The sequence below is a fragment of the Hydra vulgaris genome, chromosome 01, assembly GCF_038396675.1.
Source record: "Hydra vulgaris chromosome 01, alternate assembly HydraT2T_AEP".
Lineage (NCBI taxonomy): Eukaryota > Metazoa > Cnidaria > Hydrozoa > Anthoathecata > Hydridae > Hydra > Hydra vulgaris.
In genome coordinates this window covers 61920001-61932544 of record NC_088920.1, presented here as the reverse complement: position 1 = coordinate 61932544, position 12544 = coordinate 61920001, and the positions used below count along the sequence as shown (strand labels likewise).

General features: G+C 30.9%; 1 protein-coding gene across 4 annotated transcripts in view; it reads left to right on the top strand.

Annotated features, from left to right (window-relative positions):
* LOC136074922 (uncharacterized) overlaps positions 1-12544 on the top strand; it is a 70645-nt gene that overhangs the window by 57685 nt on the left and 416 nt on the right. The gene's annotated exons all lie outside the window — the stretch shown is intronic.

Genomic DNA, 12544 nt, shown 5'->3' with positions numbered 1-12544 from the left:
AGTGTCTTACTTAAGATAATTTACTTTACCACTAATAAATAACACTATAAGGCTGCTTTACGATGTCTTAATTTAATTTATTAAACGTTTCATACTTTAATCGTAGAAATAGTAGTAGGATAAAGAGTTTAGCGCCACCCGAGGCAGCCACCTGGGTATAAAATTTTTGTCATCGGGTTTGACGCCAGTTGAGCTTGCATTGCTACTACTACTCCACACGCACGCACACTCGTGCTTTGATTTCACACTGTTAAGCGCAAAATGAGAAATTTTTTGGACATCCCTCAGCAACTTCATTCTTCGGAAAAATTTTGGCGCCATGAAAAAAATCACCAAGTGGCTGTCCGCTAAAGACTATCACTTGACAATTTTACTTCTGCCTGTTCTGATACCTTTTCAGAAAATTTTTGCGCTTCCTAGTTTAGTACTATCATGCGGCCTATCCATGGAGGGGTTTTTCACATCAGGGTTTTCAACTTTCGTTATTTTTAAAAATTATAAAAACACAATTAAAAACAAAGTTATATTTATTAGCTTTATAGAAAACCATTGTTCCTAGTGTCTAGTTACTTATTGCCTTTTGGTTTGTGTTGTAACCGTGGGAAGCAAATATTCACCCTTAAGCTACTTACCACCCTATGACTGGTCAGGTTAGCAGTGAGGAAGAGAATTTTATCTCTCTGGTTTCTAACCACCTTTGGCTGGTGTGCAAGCTGTGAACATGTTATCATTTACTTTATTGTTTCATAAGTTTGAGTTTTTTGTTGAGCCGAACTCTTGTAGTAACTCTTGTAGTATTTTTTTCAATCAGAGTAAAAATATATATGATATGCAAAAATGGTTTTTAACGCGAAAGACATTGTTTTCTGAACAAAAAAATAATAATACAGAGGACTGATGGGCTCCGGCCGTAAAATTAATAATGACATTATTTGCGTAAGTGTTGCAAATACAGGTCCTATTTACTAAGCATTGATAAGAAAAAAAAAAGTTAAAAAAAAAAGATAAAACAAGATATAAACTAGTAAAAGTGAATGGACAGAAAACTTTAAATCAAAATATTGAAAATTTTATTGAGAAGGGGTGTAAGATTGATGCAACCATAAATTTTGGTAGTATTTGTTTAAGCTCTTTGGGAATTTCACTTCCACTCTTTATGCAAAGGTAGTTATTGTAGAAAAAATAGCTGCCGATGAAGAGTATTTATTATTAGACTTTATATATATATTTTTGACCTTATATATGTATATATATATATATATATATATATATATATATATATATATATATATATATATATATATATATATATATATATATATATATATATATATATATATATATATATATATATATATATATATATATATATATATAGGTATATATATATAAGGGGATTATTTACAAAATAAATAACAAAAAAAAAGAATTGTTACAAATTGCGGTTAAATGGAGAAGAGTTTGACAAATATGTAGAAACTTTGAGCGGTTATTAGCAAAAAGTTATCCGAGATTCGAAATCTTTATTTTAAAAATTATTCGATTTTCGAGATATTCGTAAGTGTTTTACTAGATTTGTAGGGAAAGAGCTGCAAATGAATATGTTCCAATTTAAATGGATAAAGTTTCACATACTGACGATTTATTTAAACGGTTAAACTTTAATAAATCAAAAGGTCTTAAAGAAAAAACACAAAATGAGATTCATGAAGTAAAACTTGAAGAACTTCAAATTACACCAGAGCTTGTTATTACAATGACAAACGAAATTCTCGATAATTATTCTAATAATCTTTCTAAACATGTTCAACTGGCATGCTTACGCAGAGACTTAAAAATGTTAGAAGTATCAGAAAATATTAAAGGTTTAGCAAAAAGTAAAGTGGTTAATAAAGCTTTCACAGCTTATAAGAGAGAATGAAGTTAAAAGAAAAAAATGATGACTCTATAAAAAAATTAGGCAAAAATAATTATAAGATATATAATAAGAAATGGTTGCAGTAAAAGAAAAAGAAATCGAGGAGCTACCCAACGCTTTTAAGTGAAAAAGTGATCACTTTAGCACAGTAGCGAGAAAAAGTCGCTTTATTAACAGCAACACTTCAACTAGCACCTAAGCCAGCGCCTAAGTTAGTTTTGGATTAGGAATTGCTCCATTAACTGTTGCTTTAGCAACAATGAATCATATCAATGTAACAAAATTATCTTGAACTGTTAAGCATCAATCTGAGCAAGTTTCTGAGCAAAATGCTTAGCAATCCTAAGCAACCAATTGAAAAATGCTGAGTATATACTCAATAGTAAAATGGAAGAAGACAAGCAGTCAAAGGTAAAAATAAAATTAGAAAAAAGAGTTAGAGCTGGGCAGATATCTGCTGCAAAGAGAAAAGAGAAGCAAGCTGCATTACTAAATGAGCTTGAAAAAAGTAAAAACGAACTTTTAAAGAAAGAAAAAGAATTTGAAAAAAAAAAGTTAAAAAAAAGAGAAAATTAAAGTAATGGATTTATCTTAATGTTTATTAGTAGGAGCACGAGTTCTTGGGGTAATTTACCTTGTAACGAAAACTAAAGCTACTCCTCTAGTTTAGTACCTCCGGCTGTTCCAGTTGTAGCTGCTGAACCGATAATAAAAACTGGTTTAGCCTAAAAGAGATTGTTAGAGTGTTTTTAAGGTCGTCTCATTGTTAGAAAATTTGTACACTTTCTGGGCCATTATCAATTACATCGGGTGGCTCATTTTTTTGCATTTCTGCGTCAACTTACCTAAGAAATTTTAAGTATTTTTCCTCGAGGTTTTAAAACTCATCAGCTGTTAGCTCACCATCATTAAGCGCACGAGATATCCCGTTTTGAATAGAAGAAGCAGCTTCTGCAGCTAATGTAAATAACATGTGGAAGCAACACACAAGAAAAGCTTCAGTGAAACTAATTACTGTTCCATCAGGTTTATAAAACTTGAATAAGAGTTGATCAATTATTTAATAAGATTGAAGAGCGCGTCAACTTAAATTATTTGGTTTCCAAACTTGGTATGTACTCGTTCCCTCAATTTTAGTATATAAATTAATATTTTCTTAAGTATAGTTTCAAGTATTCGTTTTTGAGATCTTTGATAAGTTGCTTGCCAATTTGTCACATTTCAAAATACCAACTAAAATGCTTGGAGAGCCTTGTCATACCATACGTTTCAAAGTAATCTCTGAATAGATTGACGTCTTTAACGGAATCGTTAATGTGTATGTTACAGTTGAGTTGAGTCTCAAAAACATACAGTTTACTGGACTAGCTTCAGTAAACTGTATGTTTTGAGCGATTTTGCATTTTATTACAAATATATACCTTTGAAAGGTGAGATCATAATAAATTGTAAAACCTATACCCCCAGCTGTGATAATAGCTGTAAGCTCCTCTTTATGATTGTTAATGTCAGTATATACATCAGTTGGCTTTGTGTCTGCTGGTTTTGTTTCTGTTGGTTTTGTTTTAGTCAAACATTTTATTTTATTTACATCTGTCAACCCTAAAGAAGCTCCTACAGTGGCAATAAGCAACTGATTGTTATAAACAACCGTTGTATTTATTTTATGGATAAGATCACTTGGAATTATGTATATATCTCCTCCAGGAGCAATATCAATAGAAAGAGAAGCATTTTGCATTAAAATTTGATATGTATTAATTTCAAAATTTGCGTCAAACGGACGTTAAAATTGTGTTTCTAAAGAGTTAACAAACTCAGCTTGAGCTAAAAAAGCAGATATACCTTACCCAATTATTGAACTTCGAACAGCCAGCTGTGCTGACAAAGGCATACGACACATTCCCAAAGTAATTTGCTAATAAATTGAAGGCCGCTTTTTGTAAGACCATCTGTTTGATCAAGAATTTGACCTATCGCTAAATTTGTAATAAAATAATCACCTGTCTTTTCGTCTTGAACTAACCTTCTTGGATCATAATTATACTCCCACGTCTTAATATTTTTTTCTAAATCAATAATAACCTCAGTTTCAATTTTTTCAAAAATTTCTTTATTATAATCACATTTTAATGCATTAAAATGTACTTCATTCGAGATGTAAAGCTAAGCCTCCATAAAACGCGGCGTGCAGTATAATACAAATGAAAAATAAACAAAGCTTTTGCCAAAAGATCTGTATAATATAATATTAGTGTATTTACATCAGAGTAAGCAGCTGTACAACAGTCAGCAAAATTTAAAAAACATATATAACTGACATCCTCACTTAGAGTATAATCTTGAGAACATGAGGCTGTTTAAAACTATAAGTATAATATATACTTTGGTTTAAAACTGAAATCTTTGTTGACAAAAAACAATATTCAATGTCTGTAATAGTTAATGGACATCGACTTGCCCCTCCTATTGTGTAATAACTTACATCACTCAATTTTACATCTTAAGTTTTGAGACTTAATTAGGCAGATCTTTGAGTGGTTTCATTCATTATAAGGATAATAATAAGGACAACCTCCTATGTATTGTCCATCGCTTCCAGCTGGTAGTTTGTTAATCAATCTAGATAGTATATCTTGATTGCTATCTGGAAAGGGAAACTGTTGTAGCCATTCAAGTTGAACTTCCTGATCTACTTTAATAGCATATTATTTAGAATCATTTCTTGGTTTTCCAATTTATTTTGTTATTATTTACTAAATCATATTTAAAGTCAAAAAAACCAATAGTGTCATCTGCCATTAGGTTTAGTCTTGTTCCTGGCTTATAATAAGACATTTTTATACTTTAACGTTGTTTATTTCTAACAGTACGTTTTTTTTAGTGTTATATTTATCAATTTGTCGTATTATTACAGCTCCAGCAGCTATAAAAAGGATCCAAACATTTGTTCAACAAATCCAATAATTTTAGAATCTTTAATAAAAATCTAAAATAAAATATTACCTATAAAAGGAATTGCGTCTGCAGTTTTTAAGGCTAACCACTTTAAAGAGTTTGCAAGATGGTGGAGATTATTTCCAGGTCCACCACTATCAGTTTTACCTCTTTTGTCACCTCTTTTGTCGTTGTTCTTTGCTTTAACAACTACTCCGCTAGCAATGCTATTATTATTTGTTTAAAGGACAACTAAAATGTTGTTATTACAGAAAATAGTGTTATCCCCTATTCACGAAAGCAAGTTTAATTCTTTGACGTACAGTAAGTCGTTCATCGTAAAAAAATGTTCTAATTAGCTTTCGAATCTCTTTTATCTGACTTTTTTATTTATCACGATTAAATGTTTCAAGCTCTATATCACCTTGCTCTCCGTCATTTATTGCTTTTATTTTATCATTAATTCTTTTTACAATAACTTGAGCTGCACGTATTTTGTTCCTTTCTTTGTCAAGAAGATCACTTTTACTTAGCTCTTTTCTTATGCTGCGAATTTTTACTTTAGGTAAAGCATTGCTTGCTGTAGTTAAAATTTTGTTTAAAGCAGCAATAACTTGTACCCCCTTTTCTTCAAAAGATTTTTTAATAGGTGTATTAATTTATTAGCAAGTTAACAATCCTGTTAAAATCTGCATCAGATATAAATGCCTTTTGTGTGAAATGAACTATCCCTAAATCTTTAAGCATATACTGCCACGTAGAACTATTGTTCAAAACTCTGAATTTTGTTTCATTATTTTTTGTTATGTAAATTTTATAATTTTTATTTGTCTTTGGTTTTGTACCTTCAAAAATAGTTTCATCTTCAAATAAAATAATTCGCCACAAACCCTTTTTCTATTAATTTTAAAAATATTTTCTTTACTAGTAATAATTTTAGGCCTTTTATAAAAAACATCAAGTGATTTAATTATTTTAAAATTTGTTTCTAGATCATCATATTTAAAATCAAAATTTTTTTATTAAAAGTGCCTTCCAAATTCTTTAGATCTTTTCTAAGAAATGAAATTTTTTCTCCTGGTTCAGATGGTATTTCAAAAAGTTTTATCTCCGCTTCTGGAAAAGCTTCGCTTAGATCAATATCAATAGATGATATTTCAGCAGTCCCATCGTGGAGTAAAGGATCAACTTCGCTTGGATAGATAGCTTCTGCCATCTTGTAGAGAACAATATATTAGATAGTGATCTCACCTCTAAATACAACAAAAATGAGTTCATCTCTTAAATCAAGTTATGGTACTTTGTTAGACCCTCGGCGCAACAGTACCACAGTGTATGGTGTCCGAGGTAAAAGACAAATTATTACTGTAAGTTTAAATCCAGCAATCCTAGCAAACCCAAAAGGTCAAACTTTTAATTGGTTTTCCAACTTTATCACTATTAATGATATTAGTGCCTGGATCAGTTCGTTTGCTTTACGATATTGTTCGCACTTGAGGTACAGATCTTAAAGAAAGGCTTGAAGCAAATCTAGGTCGAAGCATTATTAATAAAGTTTCAATAAAAATAAAAGGTCAGGAAGTTCAAAGTATTTTAGACTATGGTAATTATTGGAGTGTTTGAGATTGGTTCTTAACCTCATCAGTACGAGCTCGTCCCGACAGATTAATCCAAGGAATTGATAACCAAGTTGATTCAGGAAATTTAACTCTTTTGAGGTCTGGATCAAGCACTGTTTCAACAACTGTAGCTAATGCTGCAATATTGCTTGCATATAGGCGAGGTCCAGTTCCAGGTGGTTCAAAGTATTTCATACCTCTTGATTTTGAATTGTTTAATATTCGAGGACCGTTACACCCTTCATGATTCTCAGATCAACTTAAAATTGCAATAGTTTTCTCTCACTAAAGTTAAGTTATTATTTCAACTGATACTTCAGCTACTCCAAACTATGCTTTTAATAATTTAGTTCTGCAATATGAAGTTGTTGAAAATGAGGAACTCGCATCGGGATTTCTTACTGTAGCGTTTCACGCTTCGGTCTTTCATTCAAGCGAATAATTCATTATTAACGTGTGCAAAGAGAAACAACTCAAGCCTCTTGACTTTTCGATGAAATTATTGCATGCAACTCGTTAAAATATGTTTTAATTTATACTCCTCAATATGCCTCTTTCGCAAAACAACAAGAAAAATCAAACTCAATGAGTATTACTAGAATTAATGTTTTAATTAATAGACAGCCTAATAGACTTTATTCAAATGGAATGCAACTTTATAATCTTGTAGAAGAAATTTAAAGATGCCTTAGTGGATCAGCTCGCAATGTTAGTTCTGAAACCAATATGTTAAATAGTGATGATGGTTTTCAAACTGTAACGTCTAATGGTTTTTATTAGGGTACCCAACAACTTTTGGCACTTGATTTCAGAAGCTGTCCTGATCAACATTTAGGCTGATCAGGGCTAAAGCCTAATAATACAGGTGATGGCATCCAAATACTTACTACTCGAACAGCTGGTACTTGATAAGTAGATACTGTTGTGTTCCTTTTTATGGATGCAGTAGCTGTATTCGGTGAAGACCTTTTTTCTCAAGCTTTATATTAACAATCAATAAATATAAATAACATCCTGTTAAAATAGTTTATTTCCCCTCCATCAAATTGCAGCTTAATAGTACTAAACCATGTAGGGGAAAAGTTTTCTGAAAAGGTATCAGAATTAGCAGCGAAAAAGCTGGGTGCCGCAGAAGTGTAATTGTCAAGTAGCAGCCTTTGGCGGACTACCACTTGATGATTTTATTCAAGGTGCCAAAAGTTTTCCAGAGAATGAAGTTGCTTAGAGGTTTAAAAAAATTTTTCTGATAGTGCGCGTGACAGTGTGAAATCAAAGTGCGAGCGTGCGTGCGTGTGTAGTAGTAGTAGCAATGTGAGCTCGACTAAGGTCATACCCAATGCAAAAATTTTTTTACAAAGGTCTCTACATTAGGTGGCGCTAAACTGCAATCATCTTACTATTGATATAACCATTTTATTGTATCGACTTGGCGAAATTGATACATATGTTAATATTACAATTAGTTATTATTAAATTGAATGCTCGTGTGTTTTATTTGTGTGTTTTGATTTATAGTGAGACCCAGGACCTTCAAACATAGAAGGGACCCAGGTGAAAACCTTCCCTCTCCCCCACCTCACTTGCGAGTAACTTAAGTTAAAACTGCATCCGTTTTCGGCGCTTTTTCATAAAGCTTTTGTTGCATACAAAATGAACAATTTTGTTTTTACATAATTCGTATTCGGTTAATATTTATGTTTTAGTAAACAAACCGTTTGTAAATGCAATTTAAATTCACCCTGTATTTTTTAATTTTTAACCCTTTCCCTCCTGTCACCCCCTACATACCTGCACCCCCTCTCCCTCCTAAACTGTGAAGGCAGTACATAAGAAACGTAAATAAAATTTTTGACTAAAATATTTTCTGAAAAGACTTAATAAGCAATAATAAAGTCATACTGAAGGAATTTTATGAAGTTGCTCTTGGTCATGGGGAGAAAACTGTTTTCAATTTGATAACTTTCATTAGGCTCGTCCATAAACTACGTCACGCTTAAGGAAAGGGGAGGGGTAGGTGATTTTGTGACAATTTGTTACAAAGGGAAGGGGTGGGGGGTCTTGATTATGTGACGCAACATTTTTTTTAGCTTTAAATCTAGAAAAGACTTTTTTTAATTAAAAGAGTATCTAACCAAACCAAATCCCTCAACTGATATATTTACGTGTTGATTGCAAAATCAACTACACCTAAATTGAACCTAATTGATGTGTACAGTCCATTAACGGAGTATTTACAACCTGTTAACGGACTGTTACGGCTATAACAGTCCGTTAATAGTCTGTTAACAGGCTGTAACTACTGTGCAATGCACGTTCTGCGCTTTGACTTTATACGGTCCAAGTGCAGAACTTTATTTAATTGGTGCACAAAAGTGTGCAGCAACAAAAAAAAAACCTTTGTGCACTAACTAAAAAAATAATAACAATTCGATACCGAGAGGCGAACATGGAAACCTTGGGTTTCTAGCCTAAATCAAAGCCCACTCGGCCACGCTCACCCTGCAAGTTGGAGGAAAATTATATTTCTAAAATAATACTTTTGCATGTATAATATTCTATTGTGTATTATTATGTGTTATATAGTATATAAAATATTTTCCATGTATTGTATATCGGAAGCAGTGACGGATCCAGCAATTTGTGGTGGGGGATTTTGAAATTTTTTTGTATTTTGTACCATACATGCGTCTTCTAAAAAAAAAAAAAAAGATAGGTTTTTAAAATTGGTATTATGTGTAGGATAGCAATGTTAATTTATACAACTTTTGACGGAACAATTGGGGTGAAAAAAAAGAATAAACAGACTGAAAAGTACAAATTAATTAACTCAAAAAAGTTCAGAAAATTATAGATTTTATTACATTTATAATCGTTTTGTATTTTGTAAAATTTTGTACCCCCTCCAGCTAAAAATTTCCTCCGTCAGGGTACCCCTTCCCTAAAAATTTAAAAAAAAAAGTTTTAGGGGAGACAAAATTGTTGCGTAATATTGGAGAGGGGAGTTGTTAGGATTTCCAATGCTGATTCGCTATTCGATATTCCAATACTGATTCCCAAATTTCTAACTGGTTTGCAGAAATTTGACCTAAAAGTTGAAACAATTTTATAGCCTTGTTTTCTGCGTAACGTAAGTTAAGTAGCATTTTCAGTAATAAGTTGGCCTTCTTTTGGCCTGACTCGAAACTTTTTAACTTATTTTATTAATTTACAGTTTGAATAGGCAAATATTTAATAAAGTTGTTGTGCGAGTAATTTAAGTTAAAAATGGAAAGCCTCATAGAGGTATAGATATATTATAAGAAAAATAAATTTGCGTTTTACTCTTTAATTGCTTCTTTTAATAAAATTAATAAATTACTTCAAATAAGTCTTAAGTAATTATAAAAAAGATTTAGTCAATTTAAAGCAAAATTAACAAATGTAGGTTTCCTTAAGGTACTTCTATACAACTAAAAAGGTGAAAATCTTAAAATTTTCATTTTTTTTATTATAATTGCTTTAAGATTAAAATTTCTTACAGAATCTTAACTTGTCATCAAATTTTGAAGGAAAAAAAAAGAAATCGATGTTATTTTATTATATCTTCATGTTGGTATAGATTTTTACTCTTAGCAACGCTCTTAGCAACCAAGTTATGGAATTATAACACCTCTATAGCAAGTTATTTCTATTGCAATTCCATCCCAATTTATTTTCAAGTATTCTTTATGCACTTCGCATAACGGAAAAATAAAATTTTTTCGGGAATTTAGTCAAGACTCTGGCTAGAATAATGACTTCATGACCAAACGTAAAATGTTAACGAGTGTTTAAATAGAATTATTTGGGCACGCTGTCCCAATTCTACTTATTGTAGCAGAAAAGTATTAACAACTGGTGTGTATTCTGCTATCATAAAACAAAATGTTTTTGATTGTTTTAATGTTCCACGCAAAAGTTTTTTTGAAAAAAATGCATTAAAAAATGGCCATAATAGAGCTTCAATTTATTGTAAGTAGTCATCTAATATTGTAAAAACACAGAGAAAAGTAAAAAAGTCTAAGAGAAGAGTTATATTAAAAAAAAAAGACGTTAAAGAATACCAACCCTATAATTCTGGATCCCATTGAGTTAGTTCTGTTTTGTTTTATGTTAATAAATATTATCTGATTTTTAAAACTGTTTTTTCACAGAACATATTTTTTATTGTTTTAGTTATACCGTTTACATATTTTGAAATTTTCCACAATTTTTCGCTACTTATATAGCAAAATGACCCTCATTTAAGAGTCTTGTTTATTCAGATTTCTACTTATGAAATTTTGAATAGGCGAGAAAAACTGTGAAAATCACCAATTCTGATGAAAATGACTATATTTTTGCAAGTTTTGATAGTTTGAACGTGAAAGTGGCACAGATTGTAGTTAACATTGTTTTAAAACAACAAATTTCAAAGTTTAACAGTCACTCTGAGATAAATAATCGTGTAAACGATTTAGCCCGTTTTTGGGACCAAAACATACTTTTTTATTACGACTGAAAAAAAAAAAAAAAAGCAGTTTATTTCATTTTGTCTTTATTCGACCCATATATGTAATTTATATTAACTATACTTGCAGTTAATGTATTTTTAGAAAAAAGTTGTCTAATTGTATTGAAGTATCTTAATGCTTTGAACTCTATTTTTCAAGACGATTTGGAAAGAGATTTGTTTTTGCTCATTGTTTATTTAGATATGTGAATTTAAAGCAACGCCACACTCGGCATAACCATTTATAAATTTTATTCCACTCACTTTATCACTTTCCTTTATTTTTGATTTTGAAAAAAAAGTGGAGAAGACCCCCTGCCCCCCCTACCCTTGTCGTCAGCTCTGCGTTTTAAACCTGCCCCAATTAATTTCTGATTCTACCTTTTCACCACTTTTTACTTTGACTCTAACAAAAGGTTATAAGAGAAAAAACTATAACCAAATAATTCCTTGCTTAAGTACCACATGAGTTAACGTAGTGCTGAATTTGCAGTTTGTGATATTTTAATATCAATGGTCTTGTAAACTTCCGAATTTTTTATCGCTTGGTGAGGTGGCTCAAACAATGCCTTCAAATACAGAAGTGTGGAAACAGAATAACTCTCGTGTGTGGTAACAGATTTTTATAGATTTTAAATAGATTTTTCTCTTATATTAGCGTTATCTAATTTTTTCTAAACATATATCTTATACATTAAGAAAACTGCATTATGAGTGATGATATTAATCATTTATACAACATGATGAAAAGCAAAAAGTTCACCATACACTGTTTTTTAGGAATTTTACCATATCCATCTCTTGGCTGAATTTTTGTTTCCAGACTTTCTCTTGCTAATGAAATTAAATCATTCCTCAATTGCTGAACCTACCAATGCGCCTTTCTTTGATAATTAGCATAACTACAACCTTCACTAAAACTTTTAATTTATTCTATATTATAAAAATCCTCTCCTCCTTTAAATTTTTAAATAAAAGAATTTCAAGTCCACGGCATTTAAACACATCAGACACAATCAGTCGTTATAATTTTATAGATATAATGCATGTTTGCAGAATACGTTGGATTATTATGTAATAAAATGTAAATTATGATCGAATCTTTATGAATGTAAAATTATGTACTTTATATAATAGAAGTAAATTATCATAAGTTCTTTCTGTAATTGTAATATTGTAGAGCTGAGAATGCCAAATATCTGATCTTTGATTTCTTTGGTGTTGAAGTACCAATGCAAGCACTGGTTATTTCATTGAGAATAACAAACTGTATTTGCTAGTATCCAGTCTTTTTACTTAAAGCAGTTGTAATTTATAACAAAAACTTATAAAACTTAGTTTTCTAACTGACAATTTTAATGTTATGCAATATGCACCTAACTGTTTGTTGAATATACAAATGAGGTTTCAACATGAACCAACAACTTTTCAAGTCAAATAAAACAAAAAGTAGTTATGGCTAATACTCATATCATAGTTATTTAGGTTTCAATGAAAACACTTCCTTTTATCCAGTATCCTACTTATTATTCGACTGTTACGCCACTTAGTATTCTACTA